General features: G+C 35.8%; 1 protein-coding gene across 6 annotated transcripts in view; it reads left to right on the plus strand.

Annotated features, from left to right (window-relative positions):
- Positions 1 to 4097: 4097 nt before the first annotated feature.
- The window catches only part of LOC108946747 (uncharacterized), a 63230-nt gene continuing 47174 nt past the window's right edge, over positions 4098 to 20153 (plus strand). For 4 of the 6 annotated variants that reach the window (XM_070188372.1, XM_033658577.2, XM_070188374.1 and 1 more), the window contains exon 1: positions 4099 to 4181. The gene's annotated coding sequence lies outside the window, so the exon portion shown is untranslated. Of the gene's footprint in view, positions 4182 to 20153 lie in introns of all 6 variants that reach the window. The other 2 variants (XR_011412079.1, XM_070188373.1) reach the window with 2 other exon arrangements.

Genomic DNA, 20153 nt, shown 5'->3' on the forward strand with positions numbered 1-20153 from the left:
TCTTGCTGGCTGGAACAAGTGAGTACTTCTTGCTTCCTCTTCTATCTCTTCCTTTAGATTTCTGTGTGTTTCAACAGACTGCAGTGGTCTCGATAACTTTTAATTGCTATCCAAGAGTTTGTATGTGAACTAAATTGAACTAAATTATTTTTACGACTCTACTTGAAGCTGTACCAATTTTTTTCTTCCCATGTCTGCTTTGTTTTTCTGCTAAAGCCATGTCTAGTTTTGTTTTTCTGCTAAAGCCATGTCTGCTTACGACATATTCCATAGGAGAGTAGGAAAGAATTAAAAGCAAATTGATGGATCATGATTTCTCCAACTGTAAGAAGGAAGCTATGTATTTGAGAGAATGAATATAGCATCAACTGAAGATAATGAATTTAGGAAAAATTCTTTATTTTGTCAGACAATTCAGCCAATTTTCTAATTTAAAATGATCGACTATCGCATTTATGCATCTGTGTGAATCATTGTAACTCCTTTCATTCTTGCATACATACAATACAACAACAACCCAGAATCTCACTAGTGGGGTGTGAAGAAGGCAGAGTGTACGCAGACCTTACCCTTATCACGAAGGGATAAAGAATGAAAATAATAGCATCTGTAATGATGAAGTGAGTATAATTACTCACAATATCGGTATGCCTTTCCTCAAGAATACATTGCTACATGTGGTCTGTAGTGATGATTTTGTTTCAAAAGTCAATGCGGCATTTGAGTTGTGTAAACAGGGAAATATTTATATTACTCTGTCTAACAAATCAGAATTTTGAGCTAACAGTATTTGATCTGCCTGTGTTTTTAACAGCTAAAAAGAAAGATCATTCACCAAAAACACGTAACCTTACTATCTATGTTCTGGTTAATAACCATTCTTTAACTTGTGTGAACCAAAATGTTCATTTTGGACAACCTATTTAATTTATGCTTTCTGTTATATGTTACCTGCATGTGTGGTTTTGCTCTACAAACTTTCCTGTCTTCTTTCCCTTCATGTTTTCCACTTTGGTAAGCTCAGTCACTCTGATGGCTGTGTTTAAATATATCATCCACTGCCATTACTCTAGCTTCTGTCTTCCTTCTCCTTCTTTAGATCTAAATGACCTGCCTATGGATTTCGTGAAGAGTTTTTCAAAAACGCTTCTACACATTTTGTAATGTTTGCTTCCGTCCCTATTTCTTCTATTCTAATTTTAGGCACCTTTTTGGGTCCTTGCAGTTGTTGGGACCAAACACACTCACGCAAGTATACGTGGTCGTCAAGTAATAGAGTATCGTTCCCCCGAGGACTTATGATTAACTTTTGACTAATTCAAACTCAAATAGCTTATCTATTCAAGCGATTTCTTATAAAATAGATAATTGTCTAATTTACTACCTAAAGACTATCAAGTAATGGAATACCAGAAATCAACACAACACTTAAATAGTTTTAAATAACAATCAATGGGAGATAATATTTCAGGGTCACGGGTTATCTAACAATCATGTTGCATTCTTAAGTTAAAGTAACTAATTGATTTATCTGGATTGTTGATTCACAGGGTTGATATTGCTCGTAAGCATCTGTCGAGTCCTTACTCGCCTATTCAAGCTAACTTAATACCTATATGTCTATAGAATTAAGTTTAACAAGAACGCATTTACAATTCCTGTATTGCAACCAAGTAAGGCAATTAGGTATATGTCTATCCTAATTGCGAATCTATTCTCCGATGCCCGGATTTAAGAACTTACTCTATTTAATTCTATATGCAATCTAGAGTTCCCACTTTCGAGTTCAACTCTAGATTCGTAGATAGTATTTCACTGTTAGCTACTCAGCAAAATAATTTAAAACAGAATTAAATAAACAACCCAATATGATAAAATCAACTTCGTCAATTTAAACTTCAAACATCAACATTCATGTATACCCATGACCCTAGAACAATAGGGTTTTTAGCCACTCATGTTCATACAATCATCAAAAATTATATTTTCAAACATAAAATCAATGAATACTAGGGAAGGGATGGAAGAATTGATCAAATCCTCGCTTTTTAGTGTTTTGTGCCTCTCCTCTTCCTTTCAATCCGTTTCCTCCCTTCAAAAATAGGTTTTGGTTGGCTTTTATATGAGTTGGGGGCGTTTAGGGGTCGAAATAACCGAGTCCTAGTCAAAAAAGGAGAACTCCCGCTGGACTTGGCGCTCAAATTTCTTTGCTTCTGTAAAGTGCGCCACAGCGAGCGCCCCATGCTGGCTGTGGCACTCAACTTCCATTTCTGCAATTTTGTTCCGATTTCGTGGCCTTTCGTCCCAAATTGCATCCGAATGATTCCTACACATAGAAATACCAAAATTTAGCACAAACAATCATATTAAACACCTCAAATCGTCGAGACATGAGCAAAATGTGAGGCAGTATATATCAAAATATGCATACATTAAGCCGATTATCAGCAGTCTTAATGATAAACAAAAGTTAAATCATTCATGAACAGAAATTAACATGATTATAAGGTAAAGCACCATATGAATCGGATGAAGCAGAAAGAATAGCAGGGAAAAACCTTTTTTCAATCCTTACATTGTTATAGAAAGGAAGTTATAGCCATACGATTAGAAATTCGTTTAAACTATAGTTGTCTATATCCCAGTAGACAAAGATAGATTTCTTTCAACCTCACCAAAAAAATATAAAACTGGAAAATGCAATTTTTTGGGATACTGTGGGTTCTATTTGATCTAAAAAATATCGGTTAATGTGTGTTGATATTTTGATTCTGATATATTAATGAATACTACTGTGCGGCGTTGTGTCACAAGTAAATGAGATAGGATGATCTGCAAAAGCATCCATAAGGTTAGTCATATCATTTTCAAGCTTTCAGCTGATCGTGTAGGTATATGTAGGCACCAAAAAATTATGTGTACTAACAACCCAAAGTAATGACAGTTGTAGATTGAATAATAAAAGGAGAAGCAAATCCTTTTTTAGGATATCGCACAAATTATCACATTCTCAAGCCAGACGCTTTCAGTCCAAAATTACCTTAGACCTTTACTTGCCTTTAAGTAGCTCCTACGAAGCCTTCTTCTTCCATAAAGAGAGAATAGATAAATATTAATTACTTCAACTTTTCTTAGTGTATATGAAAAAAGGCATCGCGAGAATATTATTGGCCGGACAGAGAATCTGCTAATTCATCTAATTCACAAATGAAATATAGCCACTAAACGTCAGAGGATTTACAACCACATTGAGGACTTACTGATTGCTCCGTAAGGAGTTAGTGACTTATAATTAAATCTGAATAACGTACTGAGGTTATCAAAGTTTAGGTGTTGAACAACTAAGTTTCATTGTGTATAATTCATTCGGTAACGAAGTTTGTTATAGTAATCTTCACTCTCCAATATTCCTTGTAATCGAGTTTCACATGCCAATGAAGTCGAATTGCGCACATATGATTTGTGCCCTGCACCAAAAAAATATAGTTCTATTTTGAGAGCAGAGATTCTACTAAGTTGGCAACCGCCAAAAGAGAGGGACCTGCCTTAAATCGAACCACATGGCGAAGTTTTTCCATAATGTTACTCAAGACAGGAGAGTCAGAGTGAACCAAAATGTAAAGCTCTTTATATTAACTGTTGCACTTGCAATTGACATGACCAATGATTCTTGCTCACTGATGTGTTCGCTAATGTGCCAGAATGATATTTTTAGTGATTCGTATCTATTAGAACACACACAAAGAAGGGAAAAAAGGGGAAACAATTTGCTTTCACCCTACGGAGATGAATTGAACCATAATTGTTTTTTTAATGTTCGCTATGATAAAAGATTGTTGCCAAACTCTGTAAGAAATTCTCTTTTTTTAAATCCTGAAAGATTCTCCAATGAAAATTGGTGAATTACATGTTATTTTGATCGGTTAATCAGTTCACACCATAAACTAATGGAATAACCCAGTAGCACACACCAACAACCTGTTTTCTTCCTTGTACCATTACATTTGAGACGGTGACGTTACAATTTCCGTAGAGAATTATTTCTAAGAGTATTTTCGATGCCAACGTGTTCTACACGTTGACCACGACTGAAATTGTTTTTTTGCTTTGTAGAAAGGTTGACGCTTCTCTTACGTTTAGTACAACCAACATACTTGTAGAAGAAGTTCAGCACAGTAAAGGTAACCAACTATCTTATTTTTGTATATTTGTACATGTTGGGTCATATTAACATGTTCACTGTTCCTCATCCTCGTTGAACTGCTAATGGTTACTGTTGTCTACTATTTTATTTTGTACAATTATTTTGTTTATTTTTTGTTTGTAAACTGATTTTGTAACGACCCGATCGGTCGTTTTGAGCTCTAGCGTGTCGTTCGACGGTTTGAGGCCTTGAGTAGCTTCACTTCAGGTACTATGACTTATACGTGTATTCGGAATTGAATTTCGAAAAGTTCGGAGTTGATTCGGATGAAAAATTATAAATTCGGAAGGTTTAAGTTGGAAGAGTTGACTAAGGTTTGACTTTTGAGTAAACGACCTCGGAATCGGAATTTGAAGGTTCCAATAGGTTCGTATGATGATTTCGGACTTGGGCATATGTTCGTGTTGAGTATCGGGTCGCCCGGGAGTATTTCATCGCTTATTATAGAAAGTTGACATTTTAAAGGTTTTAGAATTTCCTAAGTTTGGTTTGAGATGGACTTTGGTGTTATCGATATCCGTTTGGGGTTCCGAACCTTGGAATAGATTCGTATCGTGATTTATGACTTGTGCGTAAAGTTTGACGTCATTCCGGAATATTTAAGTATGAATGGGATGCGTTCGTCAAAGTTTGAAAGTTTAAAGAAAGATTTCGATCATCGATTCGTAGTTTTGATGCTGTTTGGTGTGATTTGAGGCCTAGAGCAGGTTTGTGTCATGTATTGAGACTTGTTGGTGTGATTGGACGGGGTCCCGGGGACCTCGGGTGTATTTTGGAGGGTCTACGGGTCATTTTTCCATGTTGAGCTGTTATTTTCTGAGGTCTGGTACGTCCTTCTTCGCGTTCGCAAGGAAAGGGTCGTATTCGCGAAGAGGAAAATGGGAGAAAGGAGTCTGTGAATCGCGTTCGCGGAGGCAGATTTGCGTTTGCGAAGAAGAAATTTCTGCTGCATAGGACTGACTTTGGAAGCCTATATCTTTCAATCTATAAGGAATTTGGAGATGATGTAAAAATGAAAGTTGTAGTCCTTGGTGACTAGTTTTTATAAAGGCAAATAATTTATCATTTGGAGTATTGTACAAAAGGTTATGACCATTATACTAGAGGCTGTATGGAGGAGTTGGGCAGCTTGCTCTTGGCGATCGCGATTGGTTTTCCGCGATCGCGAAGGGCAATTTTGAGCTGAGAAAAGTTGTGCTTCACGATCGCAAAGAATTTTTCGCAATCGCGAAGGGTTAATACTTGGGCAAAAGCTATATTTCAGGGGTTTGGCTAATTTTCACCTCATTCCTTCCATGAGAGCCGACTTTAGGGCGATTTTGGAGTGCCATTTTCATCATCAAATTTTAGGTAAGTGATTTATATGTGGATTAAAACATGAATATATATGAAAATTGTGGGATTTTAAGAGATAGACCTAGAATTTGGTATTTTTAGATTTTTACCACGAAATTGGACATGGAATTGGGAATAAATCATTTATTTGAGTTCGTAGTGTTATGGGTAAAGTTTATCTTTGAATATTTTCGGAATTCGGGCACGCGGACCCGAGGGTTGACTTTATTGACTTTTCGAGCGGAGTTGAGAATTATTATCAATTAATTTATTATGAGTATTAAAGTATATTTTTATTGGTTTGCACATTGTTTGACTAGTTTTGGAGCGACGGGCATCGGTTTGAGGTGCTAGAGTGGTGTTGGAGCCAGTTATGGAACTTCGAAGTGAGGTAAGTCTAACTCTGTGAGGGGGAAAACTACTCCTAGGTGATGTATTTGATATGTGCTACTTGTTGGGGGGGGGGGCGGGCTACGTACGCACGAGGTGACGAGAGTCCGCATGTAGCTAGATTCATGTTATGTCCAGCTAGACTTAGGTTCCTGCCATGCCATAACTGCACTATTTGAGCTGCCCCTTGCCTATTAAATTCCTATATTTTAAATTACAACTTGAGACTAGACTTGTGTAGAGTGATAGACTTGCTATTGTAGACATTTAACGGGCTTCATGATTAGCCGCGGAATAATTATACTCCTCTTACGAATTTCTCCCGTGCTATGCGTGTAACATCCCAAATTTTTACTAATATTTGCATTTTTGATTGAGCATCTTTATAATGAGGAAATATTTTTTACTTCGCACTTCCTAAACGTGAAATTTACAATACATGAAAATTCCTTACTATAGGTTGTATTAATACTAACAAAGAAGTTCCATGGTGTTGCTATGCGTAACACTTAATATTATTTTGATGAATTGTTATTAAATACATTATAATTAAGATTTTAGGCTGTCACTCTTTTGTATTTATCTAAGGATATTTAGTAGTTGGGCAGCCATTTGTATTTCATATTTATCCAAAAATTCTTAAAGACAACTTTGATTGACTTAGTCTTCCATAAACTCCCCATTTTTATTCTTTCAAGAGAAAAAAAAATCCCTACTCTCTCTCCTTATTATCACCTTAAAATCATGAAAAACACCATAAATTTCCACTAAACCAACCAACAAAATTCGTTCTTGGTGAAGCTCAAGTTGCTCCTCTCTTTTGTGGTAAGTTACTAAACCCGTTTTTACACTAGACAGCTATTAGTATTTTCTTCATATCTTGTAGTATAGAGCTCCGTATTAAGTGATTAAGGACTTTCTCGAAAGCTATTTTATATATGTATAACTTTTATGAAGGAACCAAAATCTGGTTTGTCTTTTATTTATCCAAAAATAGGTGATGAAGTACAAGGCAGGTGCTGCCCAGATTTTCTGATTTACAAACCCTGCCCGTACTACTGTTAATAAGTTTAGCATAACGTTTTGTACAAAATTGATATGGGAGTGATTCAAGATGTTCTGAAACGCTAAGACACATATCTACAACTATAAAGAAGACCACACAGTCTAGTTTATCCTTTTTCATCTTCAAATCTGAGTTATAACACGAGGTAGTGATACTGTCCAGAATTTCTATTTCAAACATTTTGGGTAATTTTCACCAATATCATGTTTAGTTTGACATGTTAAATCACTGACTTTATATAGATATTTTATTATGTATTTAAGGTATATATATCCTTGTAAAATCTAAGGGGAAGTGTTTGAGGAAGTGGACGGATTTGGTTTGTCTAGGGCGTAGACGATTCGAACGTCCTCAAGTTGTGGTCGAACTATTTTGTGGTAAAACACCAAGGTTAGTGTATAAATTTTGTACTCTTTTTACTTGCTGGAATATTTTAAAATAACCTGATATTTTATTTTTCTTGTCTTTAATTAATAGCATTGTATTCGTGTTATATCAAGTATTACAAGATATTTGCTAAATCGTCCACTCGTACGGATTGTTTGATCATTTTGCATTCTTGTTGGGACTTTGTCCTTCTTGTGGCAGTGACTTTGTCACTCATCTTGGCATGCCTCTTGATTTGGAACTTTTTTCATCTTGACTTTGGATTTGTAGTTCGTCTTAAATTATGGAACTTGTCAGTGTTAAGTACGAACTAGGAAGCCATTTTTAATATGGTTCTTGATTCTCTTGACTATTGAGTTTTGACCCTACTTGATTTTGGGTTTCGGTCCATCTTGATATCTGATTTTACTTAGTGTGATGGCATGACATACATATTGGGCGAAAAATAGATATTTGACAAGCTTTCTTGGATTGATAGTATACGTTTTCTCAACTCTTGAATCTTGAACATAGTTATTGATAATTGGAAACACTTCAAGGGTTGATATTTGATACTTTTAATATATTTGTTCACTTGTTTTAAATTATATTTCATTTGAGATACCTATGACTAAAAATGAGAATTGGAGAAGTTAATGGCTCCAAGCCCCCAAAGTTTATACGCCACTAAGCTTTATGCTTAACGATAGTTGTTTTCTATCGTAGGTAATGTACGGGATGGAATTTGAAGACGGCCTTATGAAATAGTCTTTTTGTGAGCACTTATGGAGATCACATTTGCATATGCACCATGGTTTTGTATAGTTTTGGGACTTGTACATGACACATATGTCACACTTATGTATGTTATTTGGAGGCTTGGATATTAAGACCAAAATCTTGTAACTTGAATTTGGTAACTTATTTTATTATTTTAAGGTGTGTTAATAACTCAAGTCTTGTAATATGTTAAATTTACACTTTGTCTTATATATATGTACAAAGGAAAAAACTAGTTTTCTTTTTTATACATGATAGTTTGAAATTTATGTACAATACAAACTTGTAGTGATGTCGAATGAAAGTATAATTTTGTTATGAAGTTGCTTTAACGTGTTGATTATTCAAGAAGGTTTATATCACCTTATGTTGAAATTTTGACATTGTATTTCATTTTAAAAAAATAAAATAAAAATTATGAAGAGTATTTTCGAAAATAAAAATATTGCACTTTGGACCTCATCGCATGGGCCTATTTCTGCTACTAAATTATTCTGAATAATTTTTTAATTAATATCTTCTTAATGTTGTAAGTAGTAAATTAGATTTGTTTCGTAAGTAGCACCCTCCCAAAGGGGTTGCTATAAGTTTTGGTATCAGAGCCTATGTTTGTGATTCTAAGATTTTTGTTGTGATCGTACTTAATATTTTTGTTATTTTTCTTCTTAAAAATGACTTGGAGATTATAAATTTTTGCACACTTGTTTAATGTAATTTGATGTATTATTTGTGCATATGCATCATGTACATGTCCCTAATGCAGTGTGATCTTATCTTTTATAGAAATTTAATATGGCCTCTTCTTCGAATTGAGCTATTGAATCCGTTGATGAAAGTCAGGCCTATTATAATGCTCCACCTCACCTCCAAGAAGGAGATGAGGTACCCTTGCCTAACCTAAATCATCATCGTGTTAGTGAAAATGAAGTGGACAATAATTCAAGAGCAATGGGTCATATTACTCCTATTATGACTCCTCCATTTCAGTAGATGGCTGAGTTCTTTCGTCACTTGGCTGGGACAATGTCAGAACCTAGTGAAATAAATTTTGAGAAGATGAGGAAAATGGGTGGAGTTGAATTTGATAGCACTACTGATCCCACGGTAGCTGAACAATGGCTCGAGCGCATGGAGAGAGTCTTTGAACAACTAGAGTGTACTAAAGTTGCCAAATTTAAGTATGCTATCTCTCTTTTACAAAACGATGCCTATGATTGGTGGGTAAGTGTTCCAAATGCAAAAGCAAAATCTCCGATGCTGACTTGGGATGACTTTGTGAAAGCATTTCGTGTGAAATATGTCCCTCATGTGTATTGTGATTCAAAGAAAAAAGAGTTTCTAAATTTAAGACAAGGGAGTATGTCTATTGTAGAGTATCAACAAAAATTTCTCATGCTTTCTCGCTATGCTGGAGGTATTATTGATGGTGAAAGAGACAAGTGCAGAAAATTTGAAGAAGGTTTGAATGGTTACATTCAAAAATCTGTGGCAATCTTGCAACTTGAGGATTTTTCCAAGCTAATTTCAGCTGCTCTTACATGGGAAAGAATTGACAAGGAAAAATCTAGTAGGAGAGAAAACAAGTTTAGGAAGGGTAATTCAGATTATGGCGGTCCATCCAAGAAGGGAAAGTTTGACTATTCCAAGACTGAAAGTGCACAGAAGTCATCATATCATAAGCAGAATAAGCCAAATTTCTCTAATTCTAGTACTCCAAGTTATGGCCAAGGCAAAACTTATACACCTACTTGTGCACAGTGCGGAAAGAATCACTATGGTGTCTACAGAAGAGCTTCTTGTGCTTGTTTTAATTGTGGAAGTATGGATCATAAAGTGAAGGATTGTCCTAATCCTAATCCTCTTTCAGATACACATACAAAGGGTTCAGTTCAAAAGCCTATCACTACTCATTCTCAAGCTAATAGCGGTGCAAGACCTAGAAATATGCAAGCGGCGGGTTTGGGTGGAGCTAATCAGGCTAGTGGGTCGAGATCTACTGTACGAGTCTATGCTATGAGACAGAAGAATGACCAATATGGCCCGGACGTGGTTGTTGGTAAATTTCACTTATTTGGCATATCTGTTGTTACATTATTTGATTCTGGATCTTCGCACTCTTATGTTTGCTCATCACTTGCATTTTCTGATACTGTTAAATCTGTGAGACTTGACTTTGATGTGCTGGTCACGAGTCCATTAGGTCATCAGGCTATTGTTAACAAGATTTACCGAGATTGTCCATACATGATTCAAAATCTGGTCTTCCCTACAGACTTGCTTGAAATGCCCTTCCAAGACTATGATGTTATTGTTGGTATGGATTGGCTCCATAGGCACCATGCATTGGTTGATTGTAGGTTGAAGAAAGTGACTTTTAGAACTCTTGCATACTCACACATAGTAGTTCAAGGAGAAAGATCATTGACAACTAATATTATTTCTGTGGTCTTGGCAAGAAAGATGATTTGTCAAGGTTGTGATGCCTATCTTGCTCATATAGTCGATACACAATTGGGGAGTCCAAGTCTTAAGGACATACCAACTGTGTGCGACTTTCCTGCTGTATTTCCTGATGATCTTCCTGGGCTGCTTCTAGAAAGGGAGATTGAATTTTCTATAGAGCTTGTCCATGGAACTACTCCTATTTCTATAGCTCCTTATAGAATGGCTCCAGCTGAATTAAAAGAGTTAAAGGATCAATTGCAAGAACTTCTTGAGAAAGGTTTTATCCATCCTAGTATTTTGCCTTGGGGAGCTCGTGTTTTATTTGTGAAAAAGAAAGATGACACTCTTAGGCTTTGCATTGATTACCGGCAGCTGAACAAGGTAACAATCAAGAACAAATATCCACTTCCTAGAATCGATGGCTTGTTTGACCAACTGAAGTGTGCCAGCTTGTTCTCAAAAATTGACTTGAGGTCTGGATATTATCAATTGCGCGTGAGGGAGCAAGATGTTCCTAAAACTGCTTTTAGGACCAGGTATGGACATTATGAATTTTTGGTAATGCCATTTGGTTTGACAAATGCTCCTGCTGCATTTATGGATCTAATGAACCGTGTATTTAAGCCTTATCTTGATCAATTTGTGGTGGTGTTTATTGATGACATTTTAGTCTATTCCAAGAATAGAGAAGATCATGATAAGCATCTCCGGATTATCATGCAAATTCTGAAAGAGAGGCAACTCTACGCGAAGCTTTCCAAATGTGAATTTTGGCTGAGTGAAGTGGCATTTTAGGGGCATATTGTATCAGCTGAAGGTGTGAAGGTTGATCCTAGTAAGATTCAAGCTATTGTTGATTGGAAACCTCCTAAAACTTCAACTGAGATCAGAAGTTTCTTGGGTTTAGTAGGATATTATAGGAGGTTCGTGAAGGGCTTCTCTATTATAGCTTCTCCTTTGACCAAACTTTTGGGGAAAGACGCCAAATTTGTGTGGGACGACAAGTGTCAAGAGAGCTTTGAAAAGCTCAAATCCTTGTTGACACAAGCTCCAATACTTTTTTGCCAACTGAAGGGAAAGATTATGTGGTATACAGTGACGCATCTCACCGTGGCTTGGGTTGTGTTTTGATGCAAAAAGGGAAAGTAATTGCTTATGCCTCTCGAAAGTTGAAATCGCATGAGTTGAATTATCCCACTCACGATCTCGAACTTGCTGCCATTGTTTTTGCCTTAAAAATTTGGAGGCATTACTTGTACGGGGAGAAATGTTACATATTTATTGATCACTAGAGTTTGAAGTACTTGGGTACACAAAAAGAGTTAAACTTGAGACAACGTAGATGGCTTGAACTCATCAAAGATTATGATTGCACGATTGATTATCATCCTGGTAAAGCTAATGTGGTTGCAGATGCGTTAAGTCGCAATTCCCTTGCAAGTTTAACTCTAAGTCCTTTGCCCTTGCTTCTTGAATTAAGAGCCATGAATATTTGTCTTTCATTTAATTCTAATGGTTCTATCATTGCTAATTTGTAAGTCAAGCCAGTCTTACTAGAGCAGGTCCAAGAAGCGTAGAAGTTAGATGCGAAGCTTGTGAAACGGGTTGAAGAAGTCCAAAATAGAAGAGAATCAGATTTTACATTGAAGAAAGATGATTCCTTATTTTATAAAAATAGGTTGTGTGTTCCTAATGATGATTAATTGAGGAATCATATCTTGATTGAAGCACATAGTTTGCCTTATGCAATGCATCCTGGAGGTACTAAAATGTACCGGACCATCAAGGAGCACTACTGGTGAAGTGGTATGAAGAAAGACATTACAGAGTTCATTTCTAATTGCTTGGTATGTCAACAAATAAAAGTTGAACATCAAGTCCCAGCTGGTCTACTGCAACCCTTGTCAATACCTAAGTGGAAATGGGAAAGGATAAAGGAATCATGATGCAATTTGGGTCATTGTAGATAGACTAACTAAGAGTGCTCATTTCTTGGCAATCAGAATGGACTACTCACTGGAACGTTTGGCAGAATTATACATTAATGAGATTGTGAGGCTGGATGGAATCCCCGTTTCTATTGTGCCTGATAGAGATCCAAGGTTTACATCCAGATTTTGGTCTAGCTTACAAGAAGCTTTGGGTTCTAGGTTGAATTTTAGTATCGCTTTCCATCCACAAACAGACGGCTAGTCTGAGGGGGTAATACAAATCATGGAGGATATGCTTCGAGCATGCATTATTGAGTTTGAGGGTAGTTGGGACAAACACTTAGCCCTGATAGAATTTGCTTACAATAATAGCTACCAATCAAGTATAGGCATTCCTCCTTATGAAGCTTTGTATGAGAGAAAATGTAGAACGCCTCTTTGTTGGAACGAGGTTGGTGAAAAAAATTTGGTGGGTCCTGAGATTGTTCAACAAACTGAAGATAAGGTAAAAATCATCAAGGATCGCTTAAAAATTGCCTCAAACAGACAAAATTCTTATGCTGATCTTAAGAGGCGTGAAATTGAGTATAAAGCGGGTGATAAGGTATTTTTAAAGGTTTCTTCATGGAAGAAGATTATGAGATTTGGCCAAAAAGGTAAACTTAGTCCATGATTTATTGGACCTTATGAAGTACTTGAGAGAGTTGACCCAGTTGCTTATAAACTAGCTCTTCCACCAGAGTTAGACAAGATCCACAACGTCTTCCATGTTTATATGCTTAGAAGATACCTCTCAGATCCATCTCATGTTCTTCCTATTGAATCTATAGAGGTCAATCCTGATTTGACATATGGAGAAGAACAAATCCAACTCTTAGCGCGTGAGTTAAAAGAGCTTAGAAACAAGAGCATCCCCTAAGTGAAAGTTCTTTGGAAAAATCATTCTGGCGAAGAAGCTACCTGGGAGCGAGAAGAGGATATGCGAATTCAATATCCACATTTGTTTAGGGACTAGTACCAAGTAGATTTTGGGACAAAATTTATTTAAGGGGGAGAGAGTTGTAACACCCCAAATCTTTACTAATATTTGCATTTTCGATTGACAATCTTTATAATGAGGAAATATTTTTTACTTCGCACTTCCTAAACGTGAAATTTACAATACATGAAAATTCCTTACTCTAGGTTGTGTTAATACTGACAAAGAAGTTCCATGGTGTTGATATGCGTAACACTTAATATTATTTTGATAAATTGTTGTTAAATACATTATAATTAAGATTTTGGGCTGTCACTCTTTTGTATTTTTCTAAGGATATTTAGTAGTAGGGCATCCATTTGTATTTCATATTTATCCGAAAATTCTTAAAGACAAATTTAATTGACTTAGTCTTCCATAAACTCCCCATTTTCATTATTTCAAGAAAAAAGAAAACCCCTACTCTCTCTCCTTCTTATCACCTGAAAACTTTATGAAAACTACCATAAATTTTCACTAAACCAACCAGCAAAATTCGTTCTTGGTGAAGCTCAAGTTGCTCCTTTCTTTTGTGGTAAGTTACTAAACTCGTTTTTACACTAGATAGCTATTAGTAATTTCTTCATATCTTATTGTATAGAGCTCAGTTTTAAGTGATCTTGGACTTTCTGGAAAGCTATTTCATAGATCTATAACTTTTATGGAGTAATAAAAATCTGGTTTGTCTTTTATTTATCCAAAAATAGGTGATGAAATACAGGGCAGGTGCTGCCCAGATTTTCTATTTTACAAACCCTCCTTGTACTACTGTTAGTAAGTTTAGCATAACTTTTTGTACAAAATTGATATGGGGGTGATTCAAGATGTTCTGAAATGCTAAGACACATATCTATAACTATAAAGGAGACCACACAGTCTAGTGTGTCCTTTTTAATCTTCAAATATGAGTCATAACACGAGGCAGTGATACTGTCCAGAATTTCTGTTTCAAATATTTTGGGTAATTTTTACCAATATCATGTTTAATTTGACATGTTAAATCACTGAACTTATATAGATATTTTATTATATATTTAAGGTATATATATCATTGTAAAAGCTAAGGGGAAGTGTTTGAGGAAGTGGACGGATTTGGTTTGTTTAGGGCGTAGACGATTCGAACGTCCTCAAATTGTGGTTGAACTATTTTGTGGTAAAACACCAAGGTTTGTGTATAAACTTTGTATTCCTTTTACTTGCTGGAATATTTTGAAATAACCTGATATTTTATTTTTCTTATCTTCAATTAATAGCATTGTATTCGTGTTATATCAAGTATTGCAAGATATTTGCTAAATCGCCCACTCGTACGGATTGTTTGATCATTTTGCATTCTTGTTGGGACTTTGTCCTTCTTGTGGCAGTGACTTTGTCACTCATCTTGGCATGCCTCTTGATTTGGATCTTTTGCCATCTTGACTTTGGATTTGTAGTTCGTCTTAAATTATGGAACTTGTCCGTGTTAAGTACGAACTAGGAAGTCATTTTTAACATGGTTCTTGATTCTCTTGACTATTGGGTTTTGACCCTACTTGATTTTGGGTTTCGGTCCATCTTGATATCTGATTTTGCTTAGTGTGATGGCATGACGTACATATTGGGCGAAAAATGAATATTTGACAAGCTTTCTTGAATTGATAGTATACGTTTTCTCAACTCTTGAATCTTGAACATAGTTATTGATAATTGGAAACACTTCAAGGGTTGACATTTGATACTTTTGATATATTTGTTCACTTGTTTTAAATTATATTTCATTTGAGATACCTATGACTAAAAATGAGAATTGGAGAAGTTAATGGCTCCAAGCCCCCAAAGTTTATATGCCACTAAGCTTTATGCTTAACGATAGTTGTTTTCTATCGTAGGTAATGTACGGGATGGAATTTGAAGACGGCCTTATGAAATAGTCTTTTTGTGAGCACTTATGGAGATCACATTTGCATATGCGCTATGGTTTTGTATAGTTTTGGGACTTGTACATGACATATATGTCACACTTATGTATGTTATTTGGAGGCTTGAATATTAAGACCAAAATCTTGTAACTTGAATTTGGTAACTTATTTTGTTATTTTAAGGTGTGTTAATAACTCAAGTCTTGTAATATGTTAAATTTACACTTTGTCTTATATATATGTACAAAGGAGAAAACTAGTTTTCCTTTTTATACCTGATAGTTTGAAATTTATGTACAATACAAACTTGCAGTGATGTCGAATGAAAGTATAATTTGTTAGGAAGTTGCTTTAACGTGTTGATTATTTAAGAAGGGTTATATCACCTTATGTTGAAATTTTGACATTGTATTTTATTTTAAAATAATAAAATAAAAATTATGAAGAGTATTTTCGAAAATAAAAATATTGCACTTTGGACCTCATCACATGGGCCTATTTCCGCTACTAAATTATTCTGAATAATTTTTAATTAATATCTTCTTAATGTTATAAGTAGTAAATTAGATTTGTTTCGTAAGTAGAACCCTCCCAAAGGGGTTGCTACAATGCGTTTTTCTCGAAAGGTTTTTCTTAAAATCTATTACTCACATGTTTATTTGTGAGTGGGGTCAAGGACCCGTTAAAGTTTTTTATTCTAATGGGATCGGGCAGTTCGCCTCGGCAGCATAATAGATATATCTATGGTTCATATCGTTCGACCCTCGGCACTGCACACATTATGATGGCATCAGGCCGTTCGCCTCGGCAACATAATAGATGTATCTATGGTTCATTCCGTTCGACCCTCGACAGTGCACATATTATGATGGGATCGGGCCGTACGTCTCGGCATTTTTATAAAATACTCTTATAGAATCGTGCGTAATATTTGACAAAAAGCCAGTGTATCTGTGAGTTTTTCCTGATTTCAACTGTGACAACCTATCTTGTGAGGCCCATTATATATATACTCCGGTTGAGGAGGTAACTGCTAATTGAGAGCTCGAGTTTATTGTTGAGAAGGATTGTACCACGTATTACACTTGTTATTCTTTGTATTTACTCTGCCTCACATCTGTTTACTTCTACTGTATCTGTCTTATTGGGCCACTAGTAAGTGTCGATGTCGACCCCTCATCACTACTTCTCTGGGGTTAGGTTAGATACTTACTGGGTACGCATTGATTTACGTACTCATGCTACACTTATTGTGAAGGTATATATATGTTTCTGGTGGTCCTCTGGGCGCAGAGGCGCGACATTTGCGGGGACTTTATGGTGAGCTGCATTGCATGTTATGATCTGCAACATACAGAGTCTCCATAAGAGTTATTTATATTCTCCTGTCTAACTTATATTCCAGACAGATGTTGTATTTTATTTTATTTCCTAGTTAATGCTCATGCACTTGTGACACCGGATTTTGGGAGTTCCTACGGGTTGTTCATTATTGTAGTTCGCGTAAATATTATCATTTACCCTATAAATTCTATTTTGTACTATTTAATTAAGGAAAATTATGATTTCAAAGTAATAAAATGAGTAAACAAGTCGATCGATCACCATTAGCTTGCCTGACGGCGGTGTTAGGCATCATCATGAACTATAGTTGATTTTGGGTCATGACAGATTTATGTGCGTAACAAAAACTTGGGCTTGACATATTCGCTCTTTAATTGTTGGTGTCGTTTCACGGTGTCCACTTTATTTTATTTCACTTCGGGTCGTGTTTTGGTTAGATTTTTCCGCTTACTTAGCGAAGCTTTACCTTTTGAAAAGTACCTTTGTGCGGATATTATACTACGAAGAAAAAAACCTTAAAAATTATCCTAATTGCCCCTCCTATAAGTACAAAAATTGATCAGAAGTCAAGAGGTATTTCACTTGATTCCAATGTCACTTGTGCAAAAACAATAGTCAAAACGAACTTTTTTTTGAAAACATACCATGACATTATGAATCGCTTTCCATGTTTTCTTCCCTGGGGCAACTATATCTATTCAAAGAAAGCCTTAATTTTGTCACTTCCTGCCGTGTGATATGCATCTCAGTGATAAAAATTAATACACTGCTAAAAGGCTATGACAGTTTGCGCAGTATCATTTAAGAGTAGATACTACGGTTCTGATGGATCATACACAAAAAAACAAACGCCCCCTCTCAGAAACGTATATGAATGTCAACCGACGTGAAAAATACAAAGCATTGTCAGCAGAGAAAAAGCAGAAGTTGCTACTATAACGTCGACTTAAATACCAAGAGTCAAAGACACGTACACTTCTTGAGAATATAATTGTGGATCGCTTGGCTGGAATAATGGATCCAGCTGAATGCTCTACGAACACTTCTTACATTCTGCATCCAGGTTAGAAGATACGATTCTCCGTTCAGTATCGCTTTCACCTTTTCTCGCAGAGTTATCTCCCATTTTAAATAGTCAACTTCCTCTACGCTTCCTCTTCGATGTAGCTTTTAATACGTCTAAGGATCATCCTTTGCCTTGTGCTTTAGGTAACGAAAGAGATGTACTGCATCCACTTTATATCTACGAAAAAGGAGAGTATGCCACTTTCACACTTACTTTTATACTACTTGCCACCATTTTGTGCCATCTAAGGACCATCTAACTTGGTCTTAGATTCAACGTCAGCAGTACCCGGTGAACTACATAACAAAGACTCCGAAATAGTTAACCTAGAGATTCGTTTGGTTTTCTGTCTGCCGAAACAATAATTATTTCCTCTGGTTCACCTTCATTTTAACGGTCTATTTCCAATATATAGGTCGTACACCAACTACAAAGTCTGCTCCAATTATCGGTCAGTTGCGTTCAAACTATGTTCTGCTTAAGAAAGTTCCAATCTGCAAATTTTGCTCAGCAAAGAGATTTGAATATGAACTGCCTGCATTTTGCTGTGGTAGTGGGACAATAAAGTTAACTTTTCATCAAATGTCTGCCAAACTGCGTAATTTATTTCTTGGAAATAATATGGAGTCCAAACACTTTCGAACATACATTAGAACATATAATAATCATTTTACGCTCACATCACTTGGTGTAAAGTATGACAAAGATTTAGCAAAAATAAACTTTGGTATCTACACCTTTAGAGTTCAAGGGAAGATGTATCATTAGATAAATAATTTGCACCCTACAGATGGCAAACCAAGAAATATACAGCTATACTTTTATGATAATTGCAATGAGCTGGCACACAGGATGAAATATTCTGACAGAATCCATGAATCAGTAGTGAAAGAATTGATGGATATATTATCAATAAACCTATACTCTGTGTTTTCACGAACTTTGGTACATATACTGAACCTTCAAGATTTCCACATAGCCTTCAAATGTGACTTAAATTTGGACCAAAGAGTATATAATTTGCCGACTTCATCTGAAATTGCAGCAATATGGACCGAGGAAAATGATGAAGAAGCCTTTAATGCACCACATATTCAAATTTATCCTCGCACTGATCGAACACAAATAGTGAATTACTATTATGGCTGTTATGATGCATTGCAATATCCGCTATTGTTTCCGCTATGGTTTTCGCTATGGCAATGTGGAGGGCATTGTGGTATTAAGAAGCTCCCAGCAAATTTTCCTGCATACTTAAGAGCTGCGCATCACGAAGAGGTACCAAGTATAAGAAATGTTACGTCACTTGACGGATATCTTGAAATGGAAGCTGAAATTCTTAAAAAAGGACAACGACGAAGAGATACAATTTTTGTTAGTGAGTATTATTGTTACAAATGACAAATGAGAAATGATGATAAAGATGAAATATTGCATACCGAAAGAATATTTCAGCAGTATTCAGTTGACGAGTACATTAAACTCGAAACACAAAGGTTGGATTTCACAGTGTTCAATCAAGATTTATTCAGAATGGCTATGCTACAAGGACTTCTTGACATCTTGCAATTAGGTGAACGTGATTCTTCTAATATCGGGAAACAAAATTTCCTTCCAAGCTCTTTTATTGGAGGGCCTCAGGATATGCGACAACGGTACATGGATGCTATTGCGCTCGTGCAGCATTTCGGTAAACTTGATTTATTTATAACTATGACATGTAATCTCTCTTGGACGGAAATAAAAGAACATTTAATCTCAACTGATAAGGCACATAATAGGTCTGATTTGATCAGTTGAGTATTTAGAGCGAAAATAGAGGAATTCAAAAAGGATATACTAAAGCGAAATATCTTTGGAAAGGTAGCAGCTTTTATGTATACTGTAGAGTTCCAAAAGCGAGGTTTACCACACGCTCATTTTCTTATAATATTAACTAATGAATACAAGTTACTTACCCCAGAGGCTTACGATAATATTATTAGTGCTGAAATACCTGATGAAAATACAGAACCAGATTTATATTCACTTGTTCTTAAACACATGATGCATGGTCCATGCGGTAATCTAAACCCAACAAATTCTTGTATGAAGAAAAAAGGTTACTGTAAATTCAAATATCCAAAAAGCTTTGCTGATCATACATCAAAAGGAATAGAATCTTACCCAATTTATAGAAGACGCAATGTGGTGGTAAAAATAAGAGAACAATACTTGGATAACTCATGGGTTATTCCATATAATCCTTTTTTGCTCGGCAAATTTGATTACCATGTGAATGTTGAGATATGCTCTGATATTAAGTTTGTT

Source organism: Nicotiana tomentosiformis, chromosome 11 (genome assembly GCF_000390325.3).
Source record: "Nicotiana tomentosiformis chromosome 11, ASM39032v3, whole genome shotgun sequence".
NCBI classification, from domain to species: Eukaryota; Viridiplantae; Streptophyta; class Magnoliopsida; order Solanales; family Solanaceae; genus Nicotiana; species Nicotiana tomentosiformis.